This window comes from Tupaia chinensis, unplaced genomic scaffold (genome assembly GCF_000334495.1).
Source record: "Tupaia chinensis unplaced genomic scaffold, TupChi_1.0 Scaffold000217_1, whole genome shotgun sequence".
In the NCBI taxonomy this organism is placed as follows: Eukaryota; Metazoa; Chordata; class Mammalia; order Scandentia; family Tupaiidae; genus Tupaia; species Tupaia belangeri.
The window spans coordinates 1748942-1774015 of NW_006159692.1; the positions used below are offsets into that span (position 1 = coordinate 1748942).

General features: G+C 44.5%; 1 protein-coding gene across 1 annotated transcript in view; it reads right to left on the reverse strand.

Moving 5' to 3' along the window:
• The window catches only part of SLC16A12 (solute carrier family 16 member 12), a 102043-nt gene extending 79569 nt beyond the window's left edge, over positions 1–22474 (reverse strand). Inside the window, 1 exon segment of the mRNA XM_027771492.1 lies at positions 21844–22474. The gene's annotated coding sequence lies outside the window, so the exon portion shown is untranslated.
• Positions 22475–25074: the final 2600 nt, after the last annotated feature.

Sequence of the window (25074 nt, forward strand, 5' to 3'; positions counted from 1 at the left end):
AAGTGAGAAATCACTCCCCAGGGTGGATGGCCACACCACAATCCCTTCTCCATTCTCCTCTCAGGATTGGGCATGCATGCACATACATCTGGTGTGTCTCTCAAACCACCAGGTCTGAGACTTGAACTGCACAACCAGCCATATGGGATCCAGCTGCCTTAACTACCATGCTACCTGGCTAGCCTGACACTGCATTCTTAATGGCCTTTCCTTTGGAATCACTATAGCCATTTGCAAATATTCTGAAAAATCTCACACTACAATCAGAAAATGTCATATTCCCTCACCATTAAAATATTTATGAACCACTTATACTGTAATCTATTAATAACAACAAATATAATTATTCAGACTTAATGCAAAACATTTATTATACGCTTACACACTTCGAAACTCTTACCCCTCTTACTACAGAGGAGAAAAGGTTAGAAGTGTTACTAGTCAAACTCAGCAGAGTGTTCAAAATACCCAAAATACTCACTGAACACTTGGGGTGAGCGTGGCTGGACCACGGGTGGGCCAGGTCAGTGCACAGCAGCCCTTAGCACAGACTGACCCCAGAAATGCCATTTTCTTCTTTTTTCTTTTTTTTTTTCCTTTTATTATTTATTTATTTATTTATTTATTTTGGAGAGGTTTTTTCTATAGGGCGTGTGTGCTCGCCAGAAAGATAGAGAGAGATAGAGAGAAAGAAAGCAAGAAATCACCCCCTGGAGGGATGGCCACGCCACAATCCCGTCTCTTCCATTCTCCTTTCAGGATCTTGGGCACGCACACACACGCACCTGGCATGAGTTTAAGCCACTGGGTCCAAGACTTGAACCATGGTCAGCAACATGGGAGTCCAGCGACATAGCCATTATGCTAACTGCTGGTCCCAAGAGATGTCATTTAACCTAGGAGGGTATGCTTCCGTGGGAGTCCCGAAGTTATTATCTGGAGAGTTCTTCTCTTTTGTTGTTACCCAAAAGCAGAGAAGCATATGTGGAGAAAAAGGAATCAGCCTCTGGACAGAGCCTGTGGACCTCCAAGTGACAGACCAGGGCCTCTTTTGGATAAAGTGGTCTAGAGGTCCGGAGAGCACCCTGACGTCCAGATGCATACGTGGAGGATGGAGCACACAGCTGCTTGCTAAAGTCCTACAGCGGACTCTCTCAGATTTTGAAAACACTGCCTCACATATAGCAGGTCCAGATTCAACAGGTCTGGGAGGAACCTGAAATTCACTTTTTTTTTTTTAAGACAGAGTTTCACCATGTCAAGATCCTCGTGCCTCAGCCATTCCACCTCCTCACCCCAAAATACTGAATTACTGGTGCATGCCACTGCACCTGGCCTATGAGTCAGATCAGGAATCAAACTCAGGCCTCCCACAGGGTCCTGGCCTGCAGAGCAGAGTCTTAGCAGCCTGTACCACCCAGCTGGGCCTGAAATTCTCATTACTGCAAGCTCACAAGGAAGGCTTATGCTGGCCCAAGACCATGTCCTGCAGGTAAGTGGAAGAGAAGAGAGATTAGGACTCTGAGGAGAGTTTTTAAGAGAGAGAGATGGTAAAAGTATGGGCTGTAAGGAAACAAAGTGTGGTCAGGAAGGTTCAAAGAAGTTCAGGAGAACACAGTGTTACTGATGTCAAAGAGGAAGGGAAGGGTACTATCGGCCAGGGAAGAACTTAAGGAGACAGGTGCTACAACAAACAGCATAGGCTGGGTGGCTGAGACAAAAGCGCTTTGTTTTCTTACAGTTCTGGAGGCTGAAAGTCCAAGATCATGGCGCTGGCATGGCTGAGTTCTGGTGAGGGCCCCTTTCTTGGTTTAGAGAGGGCCACCTTCTTGCCGTGTGTTCGTAAGACTTTCTCTCAAGGCATGCAGGAGATATAGAGAGATTTTCCTCTCTTCTCCTTCCTAAGTAGAGGAACACTAATCTCATAATGAGGGCTCCACCCTCATGACCTCATCCAAACCTAATTACCTCCCAAAGACCTCATCTCCAAAGCCATCACACTAGGGGTTGGGGTTTAAACATTTACAATTGGGGGACACAAACGTTCAGTCCATAATAGTGCCCAGTGGACTTCATAGAGATGTAAAGAAGTCTGTTAGGTGTTTGGCAGAAATTTCAGTGACCGATGAAATTGCTTGAGGATACAAAGATTCCCAAGATCATTTCAGTAATATTCTCAAGTCTCTCCAATGCAAAATCCCCCAATCAGGAATTCTGAGACCCTGGTTTGCCAGAATCAATGAACACTATAGTGTACATGCAAAGAAACTTCAGAAACAGGAATAACTGCCACAAATATCCATATCCTTAATACTCACTAATTCACTGAGAAAAAAAGGGAAAGAAAGAAAAGAGAAATAAAAGGAAAGAGGAAAGAAAAAAGGAAAGGAAAGCCCCTAAAGATCTAGAACACTGAACCATCTGTGTCAGAGGGCTCTGATTCCTGTTGCCCATTTTTCCTGTCTCAGCAGTGATCAATTTTGCCTCACTTTGCAGACTCAGCAGAACCGTCATTTGTTAGAGACAGATGGTGGAATGGTGACAAAACATGATGTTCTACAAGGCTGACCCTCGTGAGGAGGAAGCTGGGGGTTCACATCTGGAGACCTCCCTGTGAATGCCAGGCGGGGGTGCCCATGATCCAGGGTTGGCTGGGGCTAGAATGGATTGTGGTGGCATCAGGACCCTGTTTGGGTGCTGTCTTTTTGTCTGTCTTTCTCTCTGTCTCTCTCACTCATGGAAGGAATAAATAACTAAACTTTAACAACTGAAGCTGCAGCAGCTTTGTTTGTTGATATTGAAGATACGTACATAAATGTTTCCTCGTCCCCATTTTCCCATAAGAAGCTCCACCAAAGGCATGTGGTTTTGTAGGCCCATGCTCTCAGGCTTGTTATTGTAGTGACCTCATCAGAGGCACAGAGCAGAAAGCTCCGCTTGAGCCACCCAGAAGGAAACCAGGCCTGCAGAAGCGCTCCCAGAGTCTCTGGGGGTCCAACCGTGGAATCCACTGACCATAGGCATCCCAAATCACACTGAGTCATCATGAATTAAACACAGAAAGTTGTCACACTCAGTACCATGACAGAAGAAATGGGATTTCTCACAATGAACGTTTATTTGCAATTAAACAGCAAAACTAGAATTAAACAAACCAGGTGCTATCTTGCAGAGACAATGATATGTTATGATGATGATTATTTGGCAAATTGTGGCCACAGACCATGCAGAATCCCAAAAATAAGCTACCTCTACTTCTATTATAATTACAGTAATCTTGTTTACTCAGAAATCTGAAAAAGGCTTAGAAAGCTAACAAGATAAAAATCTGTGTGGTGGGGGAACAAAGCCCAAGAGCAATAGCTCTCCTTCCCCAAAAGGCTTTGTTGCCAGGCACTCTGGCTCTCTCTGTTGCTGAACTAGAGAGTGTCCTGGTCCTTAGAGCCCAGCCTGCCACAGCCCTCGCTCAGCCAGGTCTTAAAGAGGATGACCTACTCCTGACTCCCAACAGCCATCTGGCTGTCGAAGGGCACAGCTAACTAGTTTCGTAGTCAATTTATACGTGCAAAGGAGGCACCAAATTGTCTACTCTGCAAGACTGAGGTATGGGAGGAGGTGGGGAGGCAGTATACGGTTTGTTCCTATTCTAGCTCATTCTATTACGAATAGCAGAAAATACTTAAGTCTGGGTAATTGAAGAGAATGGAGGTTTAGTCAGCTCATGGTTCCGAGGTCCAAGGTCCAGGGACCACACCTGGCAGGGGCACTGCAGAATACCAAGGGAGCTTGCAAGAGCAGAGCGCGGCCTGTCCACAAGTGTGCCTGCTTTGGTCATTTATCCAAGTTCCTACTGACTGCTAGCACATGCTAAAGTCAGGCACTTAACTGTCAGACAAAGCTCTTTCACCTTGACAAGGCTGTCTGAATCTCATCTTAACGTCCTCTAGCCACCCCTCCATGGCGGACAGTGTAGCTGACTCTCCACCACCAGTCCATTATCATATCCAGAATCATGATTATTCTCTTGCCCTGTGATAGGCTGATTTAAAGGAAAGGCAGTGACCAATCCTTGCCAATGACTTCAGAAAAAGTCTTTTGGGAGTTTGGGAAAGGCTTCCTCACCACTGAAAAGGCATGAAGAAGTAGCTTCTTCCCTTCCACAGGGTTTCTCTACCTTGATGTGACCCTTCAAACTATTGTTTAAGACCAATCAGGTTGAGAATGGAATCAGTACATGGCTGGAACAGGGCAAAGCCAATTGCAGAAGAGAATGCAGAGCTCAGACATTCTGCTCCTGGACGTCCCACTACATGAGGAAATTCTCTTCCTTGCCATCAGATCCAGTCCAAATCCAAGTTTCGGTCCCTCATCACCCCCAAACATCCTACCTGGAACAATTTCTACATGTGACACTTATATACCAGACCTGGCACGCACATGCTATCCATGCTATGCCCACGTGGGGTTTTCTGAGTTTACATCAGACCTAACTTCGATTACCTGGAACCCTATGAGGACAGAGGAGAAGTGAACATGCTGGTACGCTCAGCCACACAAAGGGAACGCATGTTGCCAATTTCCCGTCACATTGCTAACTGGGGAAGCAGAGGACACCATGCTGAGTCCCACTGAGGCTTCCGGCCCCTCTCCCATGACCCCCACCCCCACAAACCATAACAAAGCTCCACATCTGGAAGCATGATGATCTTCAGCTGCTTCTCTCTGCCCCAAGAGTGTTACCCGGCACATTACCAGAACAGAAACAGTGGGAGAAGGAAGAAGAGAGTTCCTTGGAGCACGTAGTCTTTTCTTCCCAGGGAAGTACTGCTTCCTTGGCTAAAGCATACAAAGTTACCCGTGAATGTGTTGATTTGCCAATTCATACCTCTAGTTCTTTTTGAAAAACTATACTACTTCAAAGCTGTTCTTTGACAGTGTTCTGTTAAGACCATCAAATGATTTTTATTGCATGCCAGATACCAGCTAACCTTTTGAATCTTTCCCTGTAACCATCCACACTTCAGCTGCAGCTTTTGTAAGTTCAGAACAATCATGAAGGCTACCAGAAACCATTCTTCCACGCCCCATAAGATATATCTCCAATCCATTTCAGTCAGGCACCCACAAAGCCACGTCATCAATCTATTCTCATATGTGTCAGCCCCCACTTCTGAAATCTAGGGTTGTTGTAAAACTTGAGGCGTCCTCTCTAACTCCAACTTACTCTCCTCCACAAATCTCCAATGTTCTGACTCCTCTGCACCTGTTTTTCAATCTCCTTGAGCTATTAGGCCCATGGCTGCTCCAGTTTCTCCCATTCTATCAGTTGATCGTGTTCTCCTTTCATGTTCTCTCTTTTCCTTCTCCTTAGAGACTACAGCCTTCACCTCAATAACTCTCTGGCTGGCATCTCCACCCTAAGCTACCAATCCTCAATTCTGCATCAATCAAACATCCAAACATTTCCACTCCTATAACTGGTAAGGCAAGTTTTGCTAAAGAAAATCCTTCAACCTTGCAAATAATGGGTGCCAATGATTAGGAATTCCAGCAGAAACTAAGTGCCTGGAGTGACTCAGCAATATGTCATACCTGTTCCTCACGCCTGTTGGTCATCCTAAATGTGAAGTACTCTGCATCGCCCTCATTTATGCCAGGGCGGCATGATGGTAAACAGCTCGGCATCCTGGTTCTGGCACTTGGTAGCTGTACAACCTCAGGCAAGTTGCTTAATCTCTCTGTGTTCCAGTTTCCTCATTTGGAAGATTAGGATAATAATTCCATCCTCACATGGGGTGTTGCAAAAATTCACTAAGTTACCGAGTTAGGGAGTCTTCGCAATTCTTGGAACATACACAGTGTCCAAATGATGGTAGACACTATTTTATAGAGACAATCGGAACTATTGGATAAGATTTCCCTCCATTTCCTTCCCTTCAGCTCATTCCTCCAGTTTATTCGCATCCATATCCACCCTTATCTCTTTTCTTCCTATCTCAAAGTCAGATGTGTCCTTTTATACTTAATCTCTCCACTACCACCTGCTCTTCTCTTTTCTACATCTTGAATTTAGGCCTTTTCCCTGAATCTTCTTTAGTCTGTAAGGTTACTTAAGTAAACTCTCTTGGCCGAAAGCAGGAAGAAAAGATGTGAGGGAGAAAAGGGATGAAAAGGAAAGGGCAAGGAAAAAAAATTCCCTTGCCTTCCTACCCTATCACCAATAAGTTCCCTCAGTTACAAACCTGGCCTTTAGGACCTGTCTACACTGGCAATCTCTTCCAAGTTCCCTCTTCTCATGCCTACCTCAGTGGAATGGAATTTTCTTCCTGCCTTCCTTACACACCATTCAAGCTGTCTGGAAATTATTACCAATAATGGCGACTTGCTGTGGTATCCTGCCATCTTTTTTTTTTTTTAGTTTTGCTATTAAGCACTTGCTGGAGTGAGAAAGAAAGAGAGAGAGAGAGAAAAAGTGAGAAAGCACTCCCCCTTTGGGGGGCGGGGAGGACTACACCACAATTCTTTCCCATCCATTCTCCTCTCAGGATTTTGGGCAGGCATGCAGATGTGCCTGGTGTGTTTCTCAAGCCACAGGGTTTAGGACTCAAACTGTGCCACCAGTCATGTGGCATCCAGCAGCCTTACCTTCCATGCTACCTGCTGCCTGCTGGCCCTACTCTGCCATCTTTAATTAACCGACCTCTCTGGGAGGTTTGAAGCTATTGACCTTTCTCTCATATGGAAATCCATTCTTCCCTGAATGTCCACAGAAACAGGAATCTCTCCTGCTTGTCCTTGGATCCCTGCTTCTTACTTTCTTTTTCTAGATTCCTCCCTCTGACCAGTCACTACACAGGAGGACTTCAAAATGTTTGTGGAAAAAACAACATAAATTATGAGTTTATTTGGATGCAAAAATTTTAAATCCATGCATAATTTTCCCTAATACATATTTTCCAAGAAGTTTTAGAGACCCCTCGTATGTGTGTCATTCATTTATTCAGCAAACATATTGAACAGGTGCTGTACATTAGGGACCTTGATGGCTGCTGGGACCAGTTAGGCAGGAAGAGCTAAAGCACCATTCCAGAGGGAACTATCCACAGTGTGAGCACACCACACATACATGCGAATGGTCCCCTCTGAAGTTGTGCATGAGAAAATAAAACACTGAAAATAAGACACAGTTCTTGCCTTCACAGTTGGAAACTAGGGAAGGAACTGCAGTGTGACCACACCCCATTGAGAACGCTTTCTCTTTCTCTCTCTTTCTGGAGAGTGCATGCACCCTCTAGCAATTAAAACTAAAAAGGTACAATGGCTGAGATAAGTCTTGGCTTTGTTATGAGTACAACCTATTGTAGTTATCCTCCACTGTCCTTCAACCTGTCTTAGACCTCACTCTTCCACTTTAACCCAGCTAATTACTTGCAGACACATGACTTCACCAGAGCCCATAAGCTGATGATGCCCTAATTTTGGATTTCTTGCCCAGAATATCAAACTGCCTACCTGACATTCTACTGCATTCCCTAGAGGGCACCAAGCACCGGGAATATAAACATAAGCACACGACTTACCATGTGGCATTAATCTTAGTTCCCGTCTGCACCACTTCAACAAACTCCTAGCTCCTCATCCTTTCTTCAAACTCCACTCAGAGGTATGTTTGAAAAACAAGCTAATTTTATCATGAAATTCCCACTTCTCTGATGAAATGGCTGCCAAAGCCAAAGTAGACCTCTTCAGAGTGCTGGACGAGGCTAAGTGCTCCAGCCCTGCCTGCTTCTCTGGTCTTCTCTCTCCAGCACCCTGGCCTCATGCTCCCTGCAGGTCAGCCGCAGGGCGCCACCGTGAAGAACAGCGGGGAAGGGCTTTCGTGCCCGGGCGCTTTCCCACCTCACCGTGGCCTTTGCACGTTTTGCTCCAACTGCCTAGAAGGTTCAGCTCTCCATTTCTACACTTCCTTCATGGTCTGACCAGCCTAGGCAGCATTAAGTGCCCCCGGCATCGAACTCCACGGCAGCAGGCCCTTCCGGCAGCAGTTCCCAACCTTACTGTCACCAGGGTAGTTTCACGGAAGACAATGTTGTCACGGACAGGGAGGACGGTTTATGAGAGCGCACACCCTAGATCCCTCGCATGCGCAGTTCTCAGTAGGGGTCCCCGCTGCCGAGTCCACGGCTGCCCTCAGTCTGCCAGGAGGCCGAGCTCAGGCCGCAGGTACTGCCAGCCGCGGTGGCTGAAAATACAGATGAAGCTTCCCTGCTCACCTGCTCCTCACCTCCTGCTGTGCACCTGGTTCCTAACGAGTCACTGACCAGACAGGTAGGGGACCCCTGCCTTATGGGACTTGGCAAAGCTCTGATTCATCTCGCACACGCCTCCCTTCCCTAGGGGTGGCGAGTCTGAACAAGGACCCTCTCTGTCCTCTGTGGGCCCTCCGCAGCCAGCAGTGACTAGCACATGGTGGGTACTCAGTAAATCTTTGCCTCGAGAAGTAAACTCAATTGAGTTTCTTTACAATATTTGAACATTGTCAAATCACAATATTTTTATTCATTTACTTATTTTTTAATTTATTTTATTTTATTTATTCGTTCATTTATTTTAATTTGACCAGAGAGAGAGAGAGACACACACACACACAGAGAGAGAGAGAGGGAAAGTGAGAAAGCAAGCTACCAGGCCCAGGACTTGAACCGTGGTCAGCCATGTGGGAGTGTCCAGCAACCACTATGCCACCTGCTGGTCCCCAGATCACAATATTTTTTAATTGGAGACTTTAATTCATTTTGTTTTAGCTTATTCAAATGACTCTTCCCCAGCTTCTGCTTGAAATTGTTATAAAACTAAACTGAAACTTTGCCTGCATCCAGCTTGCATTGGCAGCCTATTGGGCAAGCTATCATGTTAGAATTCATACAGAAAGCAAATACTCCAGGAAGATTAAAAAATGTCAGTTTGAGTATACTGGCTACCTAGAGTCATTTGAAATTTTAAACCTTCAGATTTAAAATAATTAGAAGGGACCAGCAGTTGGCATAATGGCTATGTCATTGGACTCCCATGTAGTCGACCATGGTTTGAGTCCTGGTGGCTTAAACTCACACCGGGCACGTGTGTGTGCATGCCCAAGATTCCAAGAGGAGAATGGAGAAGGGTTTGTGGCATGGTCATCCCGCCTGGGGGGTGATTTCTCACTTTGTGTCTCTCTGTCTCTGTCTCTCTTGTCTTTCTAGCAAGCACATGCACCCTATAGAAAAGAACCTCTCCAAAAAAAAAATTAAATTAATACTCTGTTGCCTGGTCACCCTAAATTGGTGCTAAATTTGCCAAACGTCAGCCAGCATTGAGGGCGTAGTCTGTGTCAATGAACCACAATAAGCTGCAGACTCTTGTAGGATGGGGACTCACCACCAGGCCTCCATGGGACCACACTCAGAACCTAGCAGTCACTGTTCTAGTTCCACAGGGAGAACTAAGACATGATAAATGTCTGAATTTTAAAAGACAAGAGAGACTACTTTATAAATCACTTTCAGGTTAAAAAAATACCACAATGGGGCCAGTCGGTGGCAAAGTGATAACTTGGTAATCTCCTTCATGGTAGGATTCCAGGTTCACTTCCCAAGACCTCCCTGAGTACACCGGGCACATACATGCCTATCGCCAGGGGCTGGGGATGGACTAGAGTCACAATCCTGGTGGAGGTATTTGTCTCTCTTATTCATGTAAGAGAGACAGATACACTTTTTAAAAGAAAATACTACAATGGCTGTCTACACTGCCAAATCTACTAGGTAACCACTTAGGTTTAGCCTCTCATTTTGCACCTTAATATGCATATAGGAGGGGGCAATAGAGATTTGTGTAGAAAGTAAGGTTTCGGAGGATTAAAAAAAGTCCTGGGCTGCTCTCCATACCTCGTGCTCTGATCCCAGTAAGCTACCCCACACCCCCACCCATGCATATACACACTCATGGTCCAGCTCTTTGAGAGTTATGCACAAGCCCTTGTGGGGAAAATATAAAATTAAAATTTTAAAAGTAAAATTCATTGACTAAAATATGCATTGAATACCTAGCCAGAATAGCCATTCCCCAGAATGTTATCTTCAACCCAGCTCACCTCTCTCTATAAACTCTTCTGGAGTGACATATGACTTGAACAGAAGCAATACACTGATACCTTCAAATCCCCACTTACTGTCCTCTCCCCACAGGTGCCAAAGTTATAGAGTGAATACAGCCAAAGTTTTCCCATGCTTTTCAACACAGATACACAGTAGTAGCCAGAAGTTAAGCTGTTAGGAGCTGCCAGAACATAAATCAAATTTGGCAAGATGGACTATCCCTGTAGCCTAGTGGTTAAGGGAGCCAGATCCTACATGACCAACCATAATTTAAATCCTAGCCCCAGTGCCTTGAAAAATACCCAGGTTACATGTGTATGCAGGACCACAATCCTAATAGGATAGAGAAATGGAGGAGAAGGGATTGCAGTGTGACTCTGCCCCATGGGGGATGCTTTCTCCCTCTCTGTCTCTCTGAATCTCTATCTGATAAGAGCATGTGCCCTCTGGTGATTTAAAAAAAAAAAAAATGCCGGAAAAAGGCAGAAAAACAGAAACATGTGGCCCAGTCATTTATAAACTTGTTTTAGCTCAAGAATTCTTTGTTCAAATAAAACCTTACTTGGAAACCCCAAATGTAAAATGAAGAGTGAAACATCTGCTCAGGTTGCAGGAGGGCCACCAGAAAGGGGCCCTAAACTGGAAGCAGGACAGTTTTCCCCACCCTCTTCATTGTCCCTAGGCCCTATAACAGCTGCTGAGGGTTACAGGGCCTCCCAGAAACCAGCAAAACACAGTTCAAAAGCAACTGGTCAAAATCCATGAAGATGTTACTTTTTTTTTTTATTACAAAAATTAAAAATTAAAGGGGAACCAGCAGTAAGCGTAATGGCTATGTCGCTGGACTCCCACGTAGTCGACCGCGGTTCGTGTCCCGGACCCGGCGGCTTAAAACTCACGCCGGGCGCGTGTGCGTGCGTGCCCAAGATCCCGAGAGGAGAATGGAGGAGAAGGGATTGCGGCGTGACCATCCCCCCTGGGGGGTGATTTCTCGCTTTCTGTCTCTATGTCTCTCTCTGTCTGTCTGGCGAGCGCACGTGCCCTACAGTGAAAATCTCTCCAAAAAAAAAAAAATTAAAAATTAAAGAACAATTTGGGAAGCAACTGGTAACAGCAGATAAAAGTCTCTGAGTATTAAAATAAAAACAATTGTCATTAAAAATATATCAGTTCCAAGTTGTCCAATAGCTCAGGCTTATTTAGGTTTTATGTTAATTACTCTACCACATTTTCTCAAATCCTAATGACAAGGAAATAACCTAAAATTTATTAGACTTTGTTTAAGTGCCATAGGGCACTGGTCTTTCTGCTTGTTTGTTTAATTGCTGGAGAGCACAGGCACTCAACAGAGAGACAAGAAGAGAGAAGAAGAGAAGGAAAGCACCCTGTAGTGGGGTATGATTAGGCCACAATCCTTTTTCCATTCTGTCAGGATTTGGAGCACGTGCACATGCGTACCCAGTGTTTTTTAAGCTGATTTAAACCATGGTTCAGCATGTAGGATCTAGCTCCCTTAACCATTAAAGTATGGCACTGGCTCTAGGGCAAGGTTTAAACTTATTTTCTTTTATAAAAGTCTTTTGTTTTTGCTAAAGAATTATTTATTTCATTTTATAATAATAATAATAATTATTATTATTATTTTGTTACAGGGCACATGCACTCACCAGAGAGAGCCAGAAAGATAGACAGAGAGAGAGTGAGAAAGCAAGCCTCCAGGTCCAAGACTCAAACAGCAGTCAGCCATGTGGCAGTCCAACACCCCAACCACCACGCCATGGTGCTAACCCTGAAAATCTATCTTGATACAACTAAATAAATAAGTATCCAGAGACAAGTTTGAGATTAAGGTTGAAAACTCAATCGATTTAAAGAAATACATAACGAGGTCAGCTCATAGCCCAGTAGTTACGTGCTGTGCACTGGGGGTCAGGTCCCACATGACCCATCATGGTTTGAATCTTGGCTCTGGCAGTTTGAAAAACATGCTGGATGTGTGTACATGTACCCCAAATCCTGACAAGATGGAGAAATGGAGAAAAAAGGGTGGCAGTGTGACCATTCCCGATGGGGAGAGTGATTTTTCCTTCTCTCATTCTGGTAAGCACACATGTCTCTGGTAATGAAAAAAAAAAAAAAAAAGGAAAGGAAAGGTAGTCTATAACAACCCAGGATGAATGTACAAACTATTTTAAAGGAAGCAAATTGTTATTGTAGAAGTATACTATGTGATACCACAGTCACCAAAATATTTCAAAGTCAGTCAATTAATTGGTCAGTTGACTAATTATACTGATCTGGTTGTTGCAACACCAAATAAGCATAAACTTAGTGAATTACACAGAGAAAATAAGTGGAAATTTTGTTCAACCATTGAGAAAATCTTGCCACATACTGAATGGTATATGTTTACTTTTTTTTATGTTACAAAGATAGCAGAAGGGCCAGCCAGGTGGTGTGGTAGTTAAGGCAGCTGGGTCCCACATGGTCTACAGTGCACTTGAAAAATATTCTAGGACTATTTGCATACATGCCCAAAATCTCAAGAGGAGAAGGGATTATGGTATGGCCATCACCCCAAGGAGTGATTTCTCATTTTCCCTCTCTCTCTCTGTCTCTCTCTAGTGAGCACACATGCCCTACAGTAAAAAAACAAAAGAAAAGAAAAAGGAGATACCATAACAGTTATTTATTTCAATACATTTTTTCCAAAGAAGCATAACATTACTATTATTATATATAACTAGTTCTCAACCCTGATTGCAGGCAGTTTATTTTTTATTTTTATTTTTGGCTATAGGGCATATACACTCACCTGAGAAAGACACAGAGAAAGAGGAAAAGTGAGAAAGCACCTCCCCTCCACCACCACCACAGGGGAAGATGGGTATGCTTCAATCCCTTCTCCTCCACCCTCTTCTCAGGATTTTGAACACACGTACACACACTCCTTGCATGTTTTTCAAGCTCTGGGTCCGGGATTCGAACCTCACAGTCAGCCATGTGGGATCCAGCCACTTTCATCACCACCTTACCAGCTGGCCCACAAGGCAGTTTTAAAAACTATTGATACCTACCCCTACTTGGGACCTGTTCAATCAGAATTTTTGAGGGCGGGACCTTGACTCCAGTAATTTCTTTTCCCTTTCCTAGGTGATTCTAATTCATAGCCAGGGTTTAGAGCCACTGATAGAGAGCTGAACCAATTGATGTATGGATCCTAAGTTGTCAGGTATTAACCCGAGCAAACTAGTTCTCTGTAATACCAACGATGTCCGGGAGTGTGGGCTAGCCCATCCGTAACTACTTAATGATGATGGCGAAAGCTGGTTTTTCTTTTTCTTTTCTTTTCTTTTCTTTTCTTTTCTTTTCTTTTCTTTTCATTTTTTTTTTTTTGAGAGGTTTTTGCAAAGGCTGGTTTTTGAGAGTTGTTTGACCCATGTCTGAGTGGAGAAGCCACACTCTATTCTCCCTTAAAGCAGGTTAACTTTGAGCACAGTTTTGTCTTTTTTGGTGGTTCCTCCATGGGCTGTGACTATGGTGGCTCTGAAGTTACAGGCTTAGAGAGCTGTAATTACTACTTCAAAGAAATATAACTGGCTTCAGTAGATAAATATGAGCTCATTGCCATGGAAAATATTTCATCAAGCGTATTAGGGGCAGCAGGGGCAGCAGGTGGTGTAGAGGTTAAGGCACTGATCTCCCACATGACTGACTTCAGTTCAAATCCCAGACCTGGGGGCTTGAAAATCATGCCAGGAGTGTGTGCATGTGTGCCCAAAATCCCAAGAGGAGAAGGGAGGAGAAGGAATTGTGGCATGGCCATACCCAGGGGAGGGATTTCTCCCTTTCCCTCTCTCTGTCTCTCTTGGGGAAGTATACACAGCCTATGGCAAAATCTTAAAAAAAAAAAAAAAAAAAAAAAAGTAGGGTGTGGGCAGTGGGCAGCAGTAGAGTAACTGAACCCACGTGGGCAAGGTCCTGGGTTCCCATCCCAGACCTCCTGGAATACACCACACCAGCTAAGCCTGGGGCGGGCCATTGCATGAAGACCCTGTCAGTGATGTCTGTTTGTTCCTCTTTCTCATGGAAGAAATAAACAAATAAACTTTTCTTAAAAAGCAAAGTAGAAATTACAAAACTAGTACTAGTTGGCCCCAAAATAAGTAATTATGGTCTTAGTTTTTAATATGTCAAGTAAACCATAAAATGGTCAATTGAGCTCAGAAATGTCTTGAAAAATTAGTCTACAATGTTTTGGGTGATTAAATTTAAGTATGGGTATAATTATCATTGTACACTGCTACTCTAATTACATACAAGAATCAGAGAGTCATAGGCAGTTTTTGAAAGAAAAAAAGATTGCAAAAGGTGGTTTAAAGCTTCACCACCTGGTTCAGGTCTCCTCCACAATCTTAAGGGATTCATGCCATATCTGTAAGAGGTTAATAAATGTAAATTTTCTCTCCAGATGAGACATTTTCAAGATATGAAACAAGCAGAAGTCAGTAAAAGCAGAGTCAAAAAACTGATGCAACCTATTTTAAACATTTTATTCCCATATTAGTCACATAGATACATGTAAACTCATTCACTAACCTTGGATATTAGGTCATGATTAGAAATCGATGTTGTCTTTTTTGATTAAACTCTGCCCAGATTTCCTACTTCTGTGTCTTAAATGTAGAATAGTATCTTAAAAGAGCTTGAGAAAAACCTGAGGGCAAAATCTTTCTAGATATTCTTTTTTTTTTTTTTTTTAAAGATTTTTGCTATAGGGCACATGTGCTTACCAGAGAGACAGAGGGACAGAAAGGGGGTGATTACATATATGAATCACATTCTCCCCTGGGGGGGTGGCCATGTCACAATCCCTTCTTTTGTATTCTCCTCTCAGTATTTTGGGCACACATGCACATGGACCTGGTGTGAGTCTCAAGCCTCCAGGTCTGGGATTCGAACGGTGTTTGGCCATATGGGAGTCCAGTAATATAATCATTATGCCATCTGGTGGTCCCTCTTGATAGTTTCACTACACTTTTCTAATCTTTTTATCTGTCTATTCCTCACCTAATATTAGTAGACTAGTTGGCCCTCTGCATCCACGGGTTCCATTCCAATCATTAGGGACTTGAACCTCTATGGATTTTGGTATCCACAGGGGGTGGAGGAGTGGAGGTTCTAGAACCAATCCCCACAGATATCAAGAGTCCACTATATGTTCATATGTTTGTGTTGCTTTTTTAAAAAGTTTTATAATCTTTTTAAAAATAAAAAGCTGAGGAACAGCAGTTGGCATAATGGCTATGTCGTTGGACTGCCATGTAGTCAGCTACTCCCATGTATTTCGGGTCCTGGACCCAGTGGCTTAAACTCATGCTGGGCACATGTGCATGTGTGCCCAGGATCCTGAGAGGAGAATGGAGGAGAAGGGATTGCAGCGTGGCCATCCCTCTTGGGAGGTAATATCTCACTTTCTGTCTCTCTGTTTCTCTCTGTCTTTCTGGCGAGCACATGCGCCCTATAGCAAAAACCTCTCCAAAATAAATACATAAGGAAATAAATAAAATAAAAATGAAAAACTGTGACAAAATTCACCAACATAAACTATATTATGTTCATTGTTTCAAAGGATACAATTCTGTGGTTTTTCGGTATGTTCACAGTGTTGTGCAATTATTACTGTATCTAATTTCAGCACATACTCATCAACCCAAAAGAAACCCCATACCCATTATCAGTCATTCCCAATTCTCCCTACCCCCATCCTTTGGCAACCACTAACCCAATTTTTGTCTCCATAGATTTTCCCACTCCAGACATCTCATATAAATAAACTCCTACCCTATATAGGGTCTTTTGTATCTAATTTCTTTCACTTAGCTTAAAACTTGCAGAGTTCATCCATGCTGTAGCATCATTGATACTTTTCTTTAGCATGGCTTACTATCCTGGGCCCATATGGTAATCAACTTAGTTTTCATGGAAATAACATTCTTTGGCTCATATTACATTAATTTATTCAGTAATCTATATACATATTTTTTTTTTTTGAGAAGTTTTTGCTATAGGGCGTGTGCGCTCACCAGAAAGGCAGAGAGACAGAAAGCGAGAAATCACCCTCCTGGGAGGATGGCTATGCCCCAATACCTTCTACTCTTGGGATCTTGGGAACACACACACACATGTGCCTAGCATGAGTTTAAGCCACTGGGTCTGAGGCTTGAACCGTGGCCGACTCTGTGGAAGTTCAGCAACGTAGCCATTACACCATCTGCTGGTCCCTATTCAGTATTTAATTAAACCACAAAAATTACAGTATCAAGTGCACTGGCATAAACAAGATGGTGACCAAACACCACTGTGAGCCTGCACCTGAGCTGGTAAGAACAGAGAAAATCAATTCATTATAAAGACAGCTATCAGCCACCTACTATGAAACACACAGCAACAACCAGCGTGTGTTTCATAGTAGGTAACCTGGTGAGTTGTTTTAGGGTGAGTCAGTACTCCATCACACAGGACAGAGGGAGGTGCACGCATGCCAAGTGGTGCAGGGGTGATAGTGTCTAGAATACAACACAACACAGCCTCAGCTGGCCCAAAAGGAAGTCTTCTATTTGCCTTCAAAAAGAAGCGTGGGTGTGCTCCCATAAAGAGAGCTATCTGTCTGTGTAAGTGTTAGCACACTGCCCAGCTTTCAAGGAACAGCTAATCCTCAACTCCTCACAGTGCCTGCACACTCTCGTTCCTTCTTTTTAATCTCCAAAGGCCTTATCTGTCTTCAATGGTAGTTATAAGTGGTACTCCAGCCAGTCATACAGTGTCCTTGCTTTCCCATCAGGCTAAAAGCTGCTTCGAAAGCAGGTTGTGTTTTTATATCACCTGCTGCCCACAACACAGAAAGGGAAATGCTTGGGACAAGATCTTTACACAGACCTTTAATAAGGAGTAGAAACTCAGTAAATAATTATTAAATTTATAAATACATGGCTCATTGATTAAAGAATTAAATGATGACACGCCAGTTCCTACTTACAGCAGCTCACTCTACTCACCGATGTGAAGTAAGAGAGAGATGAGTATCTATTTGATAGGACAAAGTGGTGGGTGAATAAAGAAAAAAACAATGACTCCAAGTGTCCAGCAGACATCAAAAAGTGTGACTCTCTTCCACGTACTCAACAGAAACCAGCTTTAAATGAGACTCTATGAGATTATGACACTTCCTGATGTCCTTTGATATAGAGCAAATTAAAAACAGAGGCAGAGAGACCCACAGATGTTGTAATGGTTGTCGCTGGACTCCCACGTGGTTGACCATGGTTTGAGTCCCGGATCCAGGGGCTTAATACTCACACAGAGCACATGGGCGTACATGCTCAAGATCCTGAGAGGGGAATGGAGGAGAAGGGATTGCAGCATGGCCATCCCCCCCAGGGGGTGGTTTCTTGCTTTCTGTCTCTCTCTGTCTCTCCAGGGAGTGCATGTGCCCTATAGCAAAAATCTCTCTAAAAAACAAACAAACAAAAAACCACAGAGGCAGAAAAGGACTGGTCTCATAGCCTAGTAGTTAAGGGAGTCAGAGTTCCATGGCTGACTGCAGTTCAAATCCTGGCTCTAGCAGCTTGAAAAACAAAGCAGATACATGTGCATGCCCAAAATCAAGACAGGACAGAGAAATGAAGAAAGGATTTGATCTGACCATGCCTCATTTGGAGATGCCCCCTCCCCACTTCTATCACTCTGTGGAGAGTGTACATCTCTGAAATTAAAAAAAATTAAAAACAAAAACAGAAAATCTGTGCTCAAAATTCTCCATCTTTAGCTGTGGATTTTGTTCTTCTCAATTATATTATTATCCACTTTCATGGGTGATTTCTAAAATATACTAGAAAAGCATTCATAAGAAAACAGCTTCCAAATTGGCAGTTTTTAAAAGCTAAGCAATTGCTTAGGTGAGGAATGCATAAACAATCTCAAAAGCTGCACTGAATACTTTTTTTTGGCTGTTATACGACTGAAAAACTGCCAAGTTCATTTTGATAAGCCTTTGTTAAAAACAATAAACATGCCTGAGCTTGCAGACCATGTGGTTTTGAAGAAAAAGCAATTGAGAGAATTAGAAAATGCTTAAAACTAGGATATTTGATTAAATGGGAAAACAACCATGGTAACGGATCTACTAATAAGTCACAACAATGAGGAAGGGAGTAGGAGACAAAATGTAAAGTGAGACAAAATAAAAACAGAATGCCCACTTCATAAATAAGTTAAAAGCTACCTCTTACAGACTAATGCAATTACGGTCTCCAGCTCTAACAGGGCAGCATTAACACTTTTGAGAAAATGAGTCCTTCTATGCTTCATTAAGTTTAAAGGCACCACCATGATAACCCTGCAGGAAATGAAATGTAATTTTATGGGCTCAGACTGAACAGACATGAAATAACCAAAGGTACAAACTGTCACTCATGTACAGTTGATTCAAAAAAGCCAAAGTAATTTCATTTGGATTTGTTTGTTTTCCATGGTGATACAATCAGCAGAATCATAGCAATCAAGGAAGAACGTTTAAAACATTTAAGTTCATGTTCCTACTTTCTTTTTTAAAGAATTATTTTATTTAATTTTATTATTATTTTTTAATTTGATTAGAGAGAGACAGAGAGAGAGGGAAAGTGAGAAAGCAAGACACCAGGTCTGGGACTTGAACTGTGGTGACCATGTGGAGTCCAGCACCTTAAGCACCACAACCCCTTTTAGCCCCCATATCCCTACTTCAGGTAAAACTGAAATTTTCTTCTACTTGCCCAACTGAATCATGGAAAAGTTCTAATAAATGATTATAACCTGAACTTCACAGGATTAAAGTTCTTTGTTTTGTTCATTGACACATCACGAATGCCCTGAACAGCCCTGGCCATGTAACAGACCCTCAGATGTGAAGGGTCTTCAAAAAAAAAGTCTATAGAAAATGCATACTATGAAAAAACTAAGGGTGGATTTCAAAAACTTTTGCACCAAAAATGAATTCATACTGTAATTCCATTTTCCACAGACTTTTTGAAGTACCTATATATTTGTGAAGCTGAACAATTAAAAACATGAAAAATACTCAGTGCAATGAATGCAAAAAAAAAAAATGTCAGCTGACAGTTATTTTCCTAGGTCTATTATTGGCTGTGAGGTTAATGACAATGAGTGGTCCTCACATACGCCACTTTTCTCAAGCTGGCTCCACCATCATAGATGGTGCCGTGAGCGCTAATCTGTCATCACCAGAGGGAGCAGAGGACCCAGAGACCCTGAGCACACATGCGGGTAGACTTACTGTCATCTGTTTTGATTCTTTTTCTTTTTCTGGGCATTTATTTGGGATGTAGCTGCATATGCATCTTCATATAAGAAGAATTTAAGGAACCAGCAGTTGGCGTAATGGCTATGTCACTGAACTCCCATGTAGTCAACCGTGGTTTGAGTCCCGGACCTGGTGGCTTAAACTCATGCTGGGCGCATGTGTGTGCGTGCCTGAGATCCAGAGAAGAGAATGGAGGAGAAGGGACTGCAGCGTGGCCATCCCCCCTGAGGGGTGTTTTCTCACTTTCTGTCTTTCTGTCTCTCTCTGTCTTTCTGGTGAACATATGCGCCCTATAGAAAAAAACTTCCCCCCCCCCAAAAAAGAAGAATTTCCAAAACAATTTCTGGTCTATTTCAGAAGCCCACTAGTACAAATAGATAGATAGATAAGATAAGATAAGATAAGATAAGATAAGATAAATGGGGGCTAGCAGGTGGCATGGAGGTTAACACTCTGGATCCCAGAGTGCAGTCTGAGTCCTGGGCCCGGCAGCTTGAAAATGACGCTGCACACATGGGCATGCATGCCGCAGATCCAGAGGAGAATGGAGGAGAAGGAATTTCAGCATGACCATTTCCCCTGAGGGGTGATTTCTCACATTCCCTCCCTCTGTCTTTGTCTCTCTCCATTGAGCACACATCCCCTTTAGCAAAACTGAAAAAAAAAATGAGGAACCCCAGCTGAGGCAGCTGCCTAGGTGGTCTTGTCCCTGGGCAAGTGTCACACTGCTGGGAGAACAGCAGCCCAGGGCAGGCTGGCATTCTGGACCTGGTTCATGCCAACTCTGCCTTAACTCTACCAGGATGCCCACATCTTTGGGGGGGAGATAAATGAAAAGTAACAGGAAAATAAAATGAGGTGATTCTAGTCCTATCATTTCTGTTCAACGCACCAGGAGGCAATAAACCTTGAAAGCTGAACTAGGAGGAATCAGAAGGCCTGAGACCTAGTGTGATCCACCTCCAGTGAACAGAATGAATTAGGCCGATTTTTTTGCAGACAGGGATCTGAGCCTCCTGGTCGGAGGGTGAAGGATTTGAATTCAGTAACTGTTCTCTAAACCTCTTTAGTTTCTAAGATCCTGCGGTTCTAAAGGATCACATTCTAACACTTACTCCTTTCTACCCTTCACTTCCTCAGCAGCTCAGTGTTGTGGGCGTTGCAGGATCCCAGCACCAGTAGCTCCAGTTTGGCATGACCTTTATGGAGGGGAGGGGGGCAAGCTATGCAAGAGACACGAAGATTTTAAAGTCTCGTGAACGCAGATACTTGCTGAGGCCGTGTTTCTGAATGTGGCCAACCTCAAGCTTCAGATCCGGGCTAGGCAGGCAGGCTGTGCTATTGGAACACCCAGGGCTCAGCAAAGAAACAGGTAGAATGAAACAGAATGAACCATTATGAAGCCCTTGGAAATGGTGTTTAATCAGTGTCCTCGCAGGAACCATCTAACTTGGCATTAAAAAAAAAAATAAGTTTTAAGAAGTTTAGAATGCCAAGTTGTGAAAACCGAAAACTAACCAAATAGTTCAGGATTTACTTGCCTTAAAATGTTGCCATGAGTATTTGCATCAGTCCACACCACAGGTATTATTGCTTGTCTTTGTGGACAAGAACCAAAGGGACAAATTAAGCTTAATCCACTGAAGATGTTGAAGTTTGTTTTGTTTTGTTTTGTTTTGTTTGTTTGTTTGTTTTAATAAAGCACACACAGGATATAAATATTATGTCTGAGGCAGGGGGAGAGGGAGGACCAGCTTTTAAAATAGACTGAGAAGAGAGAATTCAGAAGAAAGACGATCCCCATTGCACTGGGAACTCTGCACTTAAACCACAGGACCCTAAATTAAAGCTGAGCCTGACCAGCTATCTGCTGGTAAACTCAGCCGGAGCGCGGGCCCTGAACCGGCGGTGCCAGCGGGCACGTGTCTCGCGCCCAACCCAACCCGCACGTGGAGGGACCCAAGTTAGGGCGGCGGACTCCCAGCCGCGGAGGCGCTGCTCCCGCTTGGCGCTGGGGCAGCGAAGAGAGAATCGAGCGTCCAGGTCCTCCGCCAGCTGCCAGCCCAGCCCCAGCACCCCGCCGTCCTCCCTGAAGGATGCCCGTGTCACCTGAACCACCGCGCGCTCTGCACAACCGAGCTGGGGACCGGGAAGAGGCTGAGCCGGGGGGGCTTCCCCGCCCGGGCGCTGGGGACCAGGAACAGAAGTCACTCGCGAGACTGAGCCAGGACAGCTCGGCTGAGCAGGCGCCCCAGCGCTCCGCAGCCTGCCCAGAGGGCGCAGATCAGCACCGTCCAGCCCGCCCCCCTGCAGGGCCGCCCCCTTCTGGCCCCGCCGCGTCCTCACCTCTCTCGGACCGCTGCAGCCCTGGTGGAGGCACGCGGACATGCCCCTGGGCGCACCCGCTGTGCCGCGTCCCTGCGCGGTGGCCCCTTCTCGGGCCCCAGGCGCCGCGGTCCCGCTTCTGAGGGGCGGGGAGCCGACCCGGAGGAGGTGCCGGAGGAGGTGCCGGAGGGCTGGGGCCAGGGGCTCCGCGGACAGCGCCGGGGAGGGACGCGTGGCGGGGAAAATCCTGGAGCTTGGCCCCCGAAATGCGGTGGCTCGTTCTGCCCCGCCAGCTCCGCCTGGGACTCTGTCCCGCAAACCACTGGGATTTATCGCTGGGCTCCGTTCTGCGTGCTTCGGTTGGACCCGGGGAGAGGGGCGCGGGAGGAGGGACGCCGCGCGGTTATGTAAGGCAGCGGCCCGCGGTGTGTGTCCAGAGCTCGCTCGCTCCGGGAATGCCTGGAACAGCTGTGTGTGCCCCTGACCTCGACAAGCCGAGCCCCGCGGGCTCTGTGTTCTCAGGAAGAACTTTCCTTACGCAAAGATCAAGATCCCGAGAAGGGAGGAATACAGAGGCCTTTAGGTGTATCTGGCAGAAGTCTGGCCCCTGAGAGCCAGTCCTTCCTACTTTACAGCAAGCGCCAGCGATAGTTAAAAGTGTTCTCTTGAACTCAGACCTGGATCAACTCTCCAGAGACGTTGACACACTCGTACCCTTGGGCGACCTGCTGAATTCTCTGGAACCAGTTTCTTCACCTGTAAAATAAAGAACAAGACTTGCTCCCAACCAACTCAAGTTGGTTGCTTACAAGATGATGAGAGTGAAGTGCAGGCGTGTCCAGGACGAAACATGCCCCCAGCAAATGCCACTGCTCTGAATGATGCTAGGGTTGGCCCAGCTCCCCAAACGTTAAAGCCGAAAGAAGCTTCCGAGTCTGCGAGGAGGTACCACACGCAAGCCCGCTTCCGGGCTAACTGTAAGGCTGACTGTGGTTCCAATCCCCGCCCAGTGGCTTGCCCAGCACGTGTGCCTGACCTAACCCCCACAGGGTGGAGAAATGACAGCAACGTCATCACGTGGGAGGGTTTTTTTTAAAAAAATGCAGAATCTCAGGCCCAAGTGCAGAACCCCTAAACCACAATCTGTATTTTAACAGGAGCCCTTCATTATGTGGATGTAAGGTTCAAGGGGATTTAGACTTTTTGGAAAATGTGAGATGGGAACTGGAAAGTTACTAATCAGCCAGCAGCAAGGCCTCCTTCTATCCTCTGGCTACTTTGAGCCCCCGCCCACACACACACACCCTCCACCCCACCCACATCAGTTTTCTGCCCTTTAAATCTATATCTACTTCAAATCCTATTTTCACTTGGGGGTGGGGTGGGGTGGGGAAGCTCTAGGCAAAATCTACCCGATGATTAGTTAGTATGTTTAAAACTCACATAGGAAGGCACAAAGGCAGCTTGTCAAAGAATTCATTTGCATTGAAAATGAACCTACAAAGGTAGGGACCTCAGTGAGCACTGAATTCTCTACTGTGAAGGTCTTTAGGCTAAAGGCTTGAATACCTTTGCTTCTCAGAAAAAAATAGTTCTCCTAGTTAAACATTGTTTTGGTTGGCAAATCAGTCCTACTTTCCATTTAAATAAGATAGGACCACAAATTCTTTCCCAAAGTCTTGAAGAATAAAAGCAACCTCACAGACTCCCTTCTAAGTCACCGTTTACAGGTGTTCCAGCAAAGTCCAAGACAATACTGTATTTTGTTTATTTCATTGAATGCTGAAGTGAATTCATGTGCTTGCTTCTATCACTGGCAGCATGATTTCCACCCTTTAAGAGTTCTGTAATTGTGGTTTATGAAGTAATGCGGATGGGCAGTGCCTAATATAGAAAGATCACTTCTATCTGCTTACCCCTTTGGGGCTCCCTGCTAGCAGCTGCTCACGTGGCTGCTGGTGTGGGGCTAGGCAGCGTGGAAGCAGAGTAGGAGGCAAAGAGGAGAGGAATCTCCTTTCTTTGAGGTTGGAAGGTTGGAGAAGCTGAGAAGGAGAAGGGGAAGACCTTCTGCGTATGCTTTCATGGGAGTCAAGCAAAGAAGGACTCCTAGAGTCTAACCAGAGTGAAAGGAAAAGATGCAGTATGTCTTGTAAACAGCTCTGTCCCATAGAACTTCCTGCATCAGCAAAATGTTCTATATTTGCATAGCACTACACAGCTCTAAAATGTGACTATTTACATTTTAGTTGCTTAAGTAAAATGAACATTCAGGGTTTTTACTGTGTGTGTGTGTGTGTGTGTGTGTGTGTGTGCTGGTCTGTCGCACTCATTACATTTCAAGTATTCCATACTAATGCATGGGTAGTGTCTATCATGCCAGAGAGCACAGAAAAAATTCTTCACAGAAAGTTCTACTAAACGGCAATGCTCAGAGACCAGGACATGGGGAGAAGGTGAGCCCAGTTACCCAGCTTTCCCCAGTCTTAGTCAGAACTTCATCTCTCCAAAGGCAGGTGGTGGAATGATAATTAAACCTACATCACTGAGTCTTGGTGTGAGTCCAAATGAAGTCATCCATAGGGTGCACTGAGTACAATGTCTTACTCTAAAAACATTAACCCATATTCATAGCAATAGTAATTTTACATTGAAAAAAAAGTTGGGGATGACCAAGATTCTTTTCTTGGCCAAACTTTAGAAAAGCATCTGAAACGTCCCTTAAGCCCATCTGTGTATGTCTATACATTTGTGTATAAAAGTCAGTTTTAGCAAAGAAGCCTGCCAGATCAGTTAAGCAAGACCCTCCTCTAGCCCCTGATATCTGATCACATTCAGTGTTTGAGGAGGTTCCACTACGCTGGTGCCTTGCAGATGTCTGATCATGCGGGTCTGTCTTCAGCAAGAATCCTGATAGGTTGGTTTAGCCAGAATTCCCCCTACTCCTGATGTTTCCTCTATGCAATTTTCCATACGCGCACTCCTCCCCTGCTCCTTGGCCATAAACTCCCATTTGTCAGTGTAGTATTCAGAGTTGAGCCCAATCTCTCTCCCACCTAAGATTCTATCACAGTGGTCCCTGTACCTAACTTACTGATCCCAAATAAAGTCTTCCTTATCCTGTCTTAACAGGTGTCATTGGAATTTTTCTTTCTTTCTTTCTTTCTTTCTTTCTTTCTTTCTTTCTTTCTTTCTTTTTTTTTTTTTGAGAGGTATTGTCTGTATGGTCTTTGCACTCAACAGCAAGACAGAGAG